Below are 6,996 nucleotides of genomic sequence, written 5' to 3' on the forward strand. Positions count from 1 at the left end.
TGGATGCCATTTTCTGCTTTCTGCTGCAAAACAAAATATGTGTACGGGTCCAAACAGAGGAGCCCCAAAAGAACCGTGACGAACAGAGCAAAACCAGCTTTTAAAAGCAAGTCCTGAAACGGGCTTCCACCTTCTGCTTTATTCTGCTTGTAATTTATCTACATTTTAATAACAATGCTGTTCTTAAGTAAAGTTTTTATTTGTTTTTTAGTTTACGAGGGCTGTGTCCTGCAACATTCAGATATTTTTTGGTTCTTGTCTCCTCATGAAGTTCTGCAGTGTTGATAACAACCTAATTATTTATTATTAGATTCAGGAATCATAAAAGTTGCAGGATTCTGTCTGCAGGATTGAGATCTGTGACAAACACTGTTAATCACAGAATAAAGTAATTTTGTTGCACATTTAACAGCTTTCACTCTTTGTTAAGAGTTTATGGTTGTGATTCTGAACTTGTGTCAGTAAAAAATAGATCATTTTTCCTCAGTGAAAAGTGAAATGATGGAAACTCCATGTTTTCTGTTTGTTTCGGTTCCTGTCCCGTGAAGCTGACATTAGAGTCATTTCCTGTTTTGATCTGAAACTCTGTGAACCTTTGCTCTTTGTATATTTTTTTATTTTTTCCACGTCTGGGTTCTGGTATCTCACCTGTTCTTCACCTACTTTAACTTTACCTATATAGATTCTGCTAGTCTGCATGCAGTCAGAGGAGAAAGAAAGATTTCATGGATGTTCATGTAAGTACAGTAAAATATAAGGGCAGTGAACTCCACGCAAATACAAGACACCCCCGGTAAAATAACCACCTATTTTAATAGTTCACTGACTAATAATACCTTAATATGCATTAATTCATTACAGTATAAACAGGTTTGGCATTAGCCCAGAAGCTAATGGTCTTTGTCATCTTCACTTTTGGAGAAGATCAACAGATTTACATTCAGGCACAGAGAATTATGGCTTTTGCTGTAACTAAAACATTTTACCAGAAATTGGTTTGGGTTTAATTGAAACATAATGGGTGCAGGGATGGAAAAGAAAGCAAAAAAGTAAAAAAAGAAAGGGGCAAAAAGTTAAGGGAAAGAAAGAGACAAGAGTGGAGGAGAGAAAGACCGATAAAAAGAATACAAAGATAAAAGTAGTCTGCTTCTACACCTGCAGAAAGAGAGAGAAAAACCAAAGTACTGAGAAACCACAGCGACAAACAACATATGCATGTATACCAACAACAGCATCACAGAAAGAGCAGCTGGTTCAAACAACCAGCAGCAGGAAAACGCGTCGCTCATGGACGAGCTGCTCTGCAAACGCCAGTCAACAGAGAACCAAGCAGCGTTTCAGCTTCCAAGTTACATTTTCTTCTGAATATCACATTTGTTCTAAGAAACAAAGAAAGTCTGTAAAACTCTGTAAATACCGAACAGCAGACAGGTGAGGATGGATACATGTCCTTTGATGGACATAACTCTCAGTAGCTGTTTTCTGTTTGTCTTTATGGTTTTAAGGTCCTACCACAACTTCTCAGTCAGGTTAATGTTTGGTTTTTGACTAGACCACTGCAATGCCTGATCTAGTGCAGATAGTCCTCTGTGTGTTATTGTGTACTCTTACAGGAGAGGGTTTCTGCTTCAGCCCTTTCAAAGAAGACAATTGTTCAGATCAATTGTTCTGTCATGAACTTTAACATTAAACTGAGGCATGCAGAGTCTGAGAATAAAATGTCATCTTTTAACTTATTCACCTCTGGTTTCCCAGAGGATGACAGTGTAATTCTTCATCTTTTCCTTTCTGCAGTTAGACCCAGATTACATTTTTAGATTCATATTAAAACCCAAAGTTACAAAGCATTTAGTTATTGCTAGTAAATCACTGAGATCTGAACCAGATTTGCTCTTAGTTTTCTTGTGGTTATTTTTTTCGGTTGGTACTTTCATACATCCACACACAAACAGATAAACTAAAGCAAACAACAGAAATTCAAAGCTCTGTGTGAATACAGATCATGACATTTAGCTTCCAGCTTGTTCTACACTTTAAAACTGGGAGATTTCTGCTTCCCAGTCGTCTTCGCTCATGTTTAGAGACTCCATCTCTAACTTGTTGTGCAGAATCGCATGCTGTCGTCCTCTTTATGCTCCGCTGCAGCTTCTTTTGCTTTCACATGCCAAGGGATCATGAAAGAGTGCAAACAAGTCATTGATGGATTGGATGGAGCACACTAAACGTGAGGGTTGACCTCCCTGCCCCTCCCCTGTTCGGCTCCCCAGGCTGTTTGAGCAGAGCGTTCGGATCAGGACCGCTGTCCGGCCACTAATGGAGGCGACTAACTTTCAAGGGGTCCCGTATCTTTGATGGCGGACGCGCTAACAATGTGTTCATTCTGCGGCTGCGTAAGAATTGGCCAGCAGGGTTCCAGCAAGGAGGGAAAATGTAAACGGGGGATTAGCTGGACTAATGGCCCCAACTTGTCGTTGATGTTAATTAGCGTTAATTAGGACCGCCTTCGTTTTGCAGATTGGACCAAAAAGTTGTGGGCAGTTTTTGGCCTCATGGTCAGATTCTCATGCATGCTTTTTCGCACTTCCCAACACAAGGCCGAACTCTTTCTCATTATCTTCAGCTCTCAACAGTGTGGCTCTCATACCCTGACGGCTTTCCTCTGTTTGTTCTTCGCTCGTTGTCGGGGGCCATTTGCTCTCGCCACAATGACTCCTTTTCACTGGGTTTGATCTCCGCAGCGATCCATCCTCCTCTTCTCCAGTGATCAAAAAAAGGAGAAAAACCTCTTTGCGCAGCTTTAGAGCTCCTTCCCCCCACTGACATGTGTTTGCTGGTCTGTCCACTGATCCAGGGAAACAACAGTAGAAGGATTTGGGATCTTTTTGGCTCCTGAGGTTCCTGAACTGAGACATAATCGGCCACTTTGTTGGGTCGGTTAACCCCACATTGTTCCACTGGCCCCTCGGCTTGCTTGGATGGCAGCTTTGTGCAACACGTTCATGTTCTCACAGCGTTCCTCCTACCTGGAGCTTTTTACTCCTTTATGCTCAGTCACTCTTCCATGAGGCCCGATGTCCCTGCAGGATCCAGGAGGTTGAAATGAGGGAATCTCAGAGAAAAAGGTGGAGGGCTGGGTGATGCTTCTCTCTGGTCAACACCTGGTATCACTTTATTAACCCTCGACTGTCTTGACCCCGTAGAACCAAGAAACAGCGGGGCCAAAGGGCGCCTCCAGGGAGTGTGACGCAGGAGGAGGAGAACGGGTGAAGGGGTGTAGGACGTCAGCAATGCCCAGCGATGACTTTACCAGTACGATGACCCCCTTGACCCTGACACCCCAAACCAGAGCCGTCCCTCCTTGCAGCTGCTGATTCCCATTGGTCTGCCATGTGCTGCTGCAGACTCAGGAAGAAGGCACGGATAGCAAGGAACGGCAAAGAAAGGTCAACTGCTGGTCAGAGGATTTTATTGGGAGTCCAGGAGGGAGGGAGCTGCAGTGGGAGAATGCATTAAAGACCACCGTCTGAGATTTTAACTACAGGGAGGGGAATTTCCGTCCCTGCAGACATTTAACATTCACAACGAGGAAATGCAACAAAGTTACGATTTAACTTTCATCTGTTCTAACAGAGGATTTTAAGAACTATAGTCTGGATTTATCCCTTTGATTGTTTATATGTTACCTTCTAAGACTTTTCTGTAATAATTCAAAGGAGACATTTTATGTAAAATTCACATTTTGCACGTTTTCTTCTTTCATTCTGGTTTCTGCTTCTTCTAAAAATTCCCACATGCTTAATAAAAACACTTTTTTTGACAATAAGTTAATGTCTTAATAAGCTGTTTTGAAAAGCTATTCAATGTAACATCACAAATCAGCAGGCATTTTCTGTTACCTAGCAACCCTTGTCAAGCCCAGCCAGTTACCTAGCAACCAAAGCTGACATCCAGCACATTTGGTCAGCTGGTTTTAAGGATGTATGTGCAAAAACCTCTTGCTGCATTCTTAATGGTTGTGCAGGAGGTTCCACTTCTGCTTTTCAACGATTTACGGTTGTATAATTGTGCATCTGTTTGGAGCCATTTTCATAGAGGTGTGTAAATGAGTTACGGGGGGCGTGGTCAGCAGCAGCTTACTTGGATTTAAAGAGACAAGACTCCATAAAACTAAAAATAAACAGAACTAACCAGACTGAAATCTCATTACGTTAAAATGAGATTTCAGATTTTATCTAGCACATAGACTTATCCTAACCTGTTTAAGGGAGCAGAAACACTCAGTTCCAGTGTTTTACTTTGGACTTGGAGTGTTTTTCTTACTGACCACATTAAGACTTACCTCATGTTAAAGTGGTACTGATCGATAGTTCTGGCTTTCTGGAGCTCTACCAACGTGTTTCTTCAGATTTTGGACGCCTTTTGGTTTCTATCCAGTACCTGAGCATTTTTTCCTCTTTAAATGTTAAGTCACTCAAAGCTGACCTATGAATCATTCAGGCATAAAAACACTAATGGATGAGTCATAGTTATCTCTGTCCAAAGAACTCATTTTAAATTTGATCTTGTGCCACTTTGTTCCCAACACTCGAGCACAGATACAACATGTTCCCATCTCCTTCCCTAATTTTATGAAATAAATAAAAAAATAACAGTGTTTGAGTGACAGTTAAGACAACAATGATCCTCATTAGCTTAAAGAGCATCCTCACAGTAGACGCATTGCTCGTTCATGTTACTGACGATCTCTTGGGCCATGTAATTATCATGGGATGGAAAGCCTGTGGAAATTCCTTCAAAGAGACGTCATCCTGGAAGATTAGGGCTGATCCAATCCGGGGTTACAACCACTCCGAGTTCAGGCTCCGAACTCTGGTTGAGCCTCTGATTAAGTCAACAGGGATTCAGCATCCGAAAATAGAACCGGTAGGAAAAAGTTTCATCCTCTGACTTTCTGTGAACAGATTTTTTCTAAAATCCTCAAAATTCTCGAGCTCCAGTGATGATCACACTTCAGTTTCATGAGGAGAAGAGAAGTTTCCCTTTTACTTTAAAATGCATTTAATAACTGAAACAGTTGGATGTTGTTAATTATGATGAAGTTTTATTTTTTAATGTTTTGGAGTGCAATTTTGAGAGGAAATAACAGAAAATGTGAATAAACTGAAACTGTGAACTTAAAGTTTTACCACAACACTTTTTGGTGATATTACGATCATTATAAAAAAGAAAGATGATTATTTTTTTTTTGTGTGACTGCATCAGAGCAATCATAACCCCACAAAAACAAATAATGCTTTGCAAAAACTTCTTTACTAAACTGCAGACTGTAACTGTATTTAATCATATTTTCAAATTTTTAGTTTTGAACAAACAGTGGAGATAATTGTAACAATCCCAACAATGCAGACAATAATTTGAATTTATCGTGACAATGTTTTTATGATAAGAACATTTATTACCATAAAAAAGGCCCATTCCTAGATTTCAACATCACAATTGTCCACGGAATGAGCTTGTTACCTTCTGACCTTCTTTTCTGGACTTGCAGATGTGACACCTTCACGGCTCCCTGCTGAGCTGCGTAACCGTCTTCATGTCAGGGCTTCTCTCTCCAGAGGGGACACATTTCAGCCTTTCTTTGCTTTTAGTCAGGCATACACTCAGACTCCTGTGCAGCGGTCAGGAAGACATTGTGGAAAACAAGGTTATCTTCTGACCCAACCCCTGCAGAGCAGAGTCATCAATGTTCTGCTGCTGGAGACCAGAGAGTCACACGGCGCAGCCTTCAGCCGCCGTCCGCGGACTCATTTATTGCCTGATCGCATGTCCCTGTATCATAAGTTATTCTAAATATTATGATCTGGAGGCAAAAGAAATTTAAAGTTCAATTTAATAGAATTTAAACGTCTGGGAAGGTGTTTCGATTGGGCTGACAGTGCAGGTAGTGGTTCAGTTCAGAAGATGTGTCATAAGCTGCATTTTTCTCTACTAATGTGAGCAAAACTTTCTTTGTAAAGCACAAACATCGAAGAAACACAATTTTGCAGTGTTTCCATTAAATAAGAAACAATTAAAATCACACAAGAATAACTTCATGTGTGCATATGGAATATGATGCTCTCAAACCTTTTCCACTAAACCTTCTTACTCAGTACATTCTAATTTATAATTTTAAATTAATTATAAATGATTTATATATATATTTTGTTGAGCTACTTAACACTGAGTATCATTAAATGAACCAGTATTGCAGATTACAGAAACCTTACAACATGGTCTGTAGGCATGTTGCTACTAGTAGCTCGTCACAAAGATATAATTTGTTCTGGTTGGTAAATTTATGAAATGTCTCAACTGTGGCGCAGCCTGATGGAAAAAACCTAGAAGTATAGGTCCAATAAAAAAAATTATTTTAATTCACTTAAATATAATTTGTCTGACAACATGAAGCAGCTAATAGGTGGCCAAAGGCAACACATCATGTCCTAAAAAGATGAGAAACAAAGCTGAGTGTTTGAGTTACTCAACGGTCAGAAAGTCTCTGGACCAAAATGTCATCACTGCACGGCTCAAACCACAAAGGTTCATCTGATGTCAGTAAAACGTCAGATTTTACTGACCACTCATCTGGTTGAGTGGTAAGACTTTTGGGACGTAGAGTGAAGAGAAAATAGCAAACTAACACAAACTGAGACAACATTAAAAAAAGAACATCACACTAACAGTCAAGCACGGTGGTGGCAGTGTGATGGTCTTGGGTTGCTTTGCTGCTGCAGGATTTAATAATTTGCCATATAGATGCTGCCAGTTCTGATGTGTTTTTACTGGTTTCTCAAGTGGTGACTGTGATGGGTTTGTTTTTATCATGTGCATCACATTGAGCTGCTTTGTTTCGGCAAATAAACATGATTGATTGATTGATTGATTGATTGATTGATTGATTGATTGATTGATTGATTGATTGATTGATTGATTGATTGATTGATTGATTGATTG

The sequence above is a fragment of the Poecilia formosa genome, unplaced genomic scaffold (genome assembly GCF_000485575.1).
Source record: "Poecilia formosa unplaced genomic scaffold, Poecilia_formosa-5.1.2 Scaffold263, whole genome shotgun sequence".
Classification (NCBI taxonomy): domain Eukaryota; kingdom Metazoa; phylum Chordata; class Actinopteri; order Cyprinodontiformes; family Poeciliidae; genus Poecilia; species Poecilia formosa.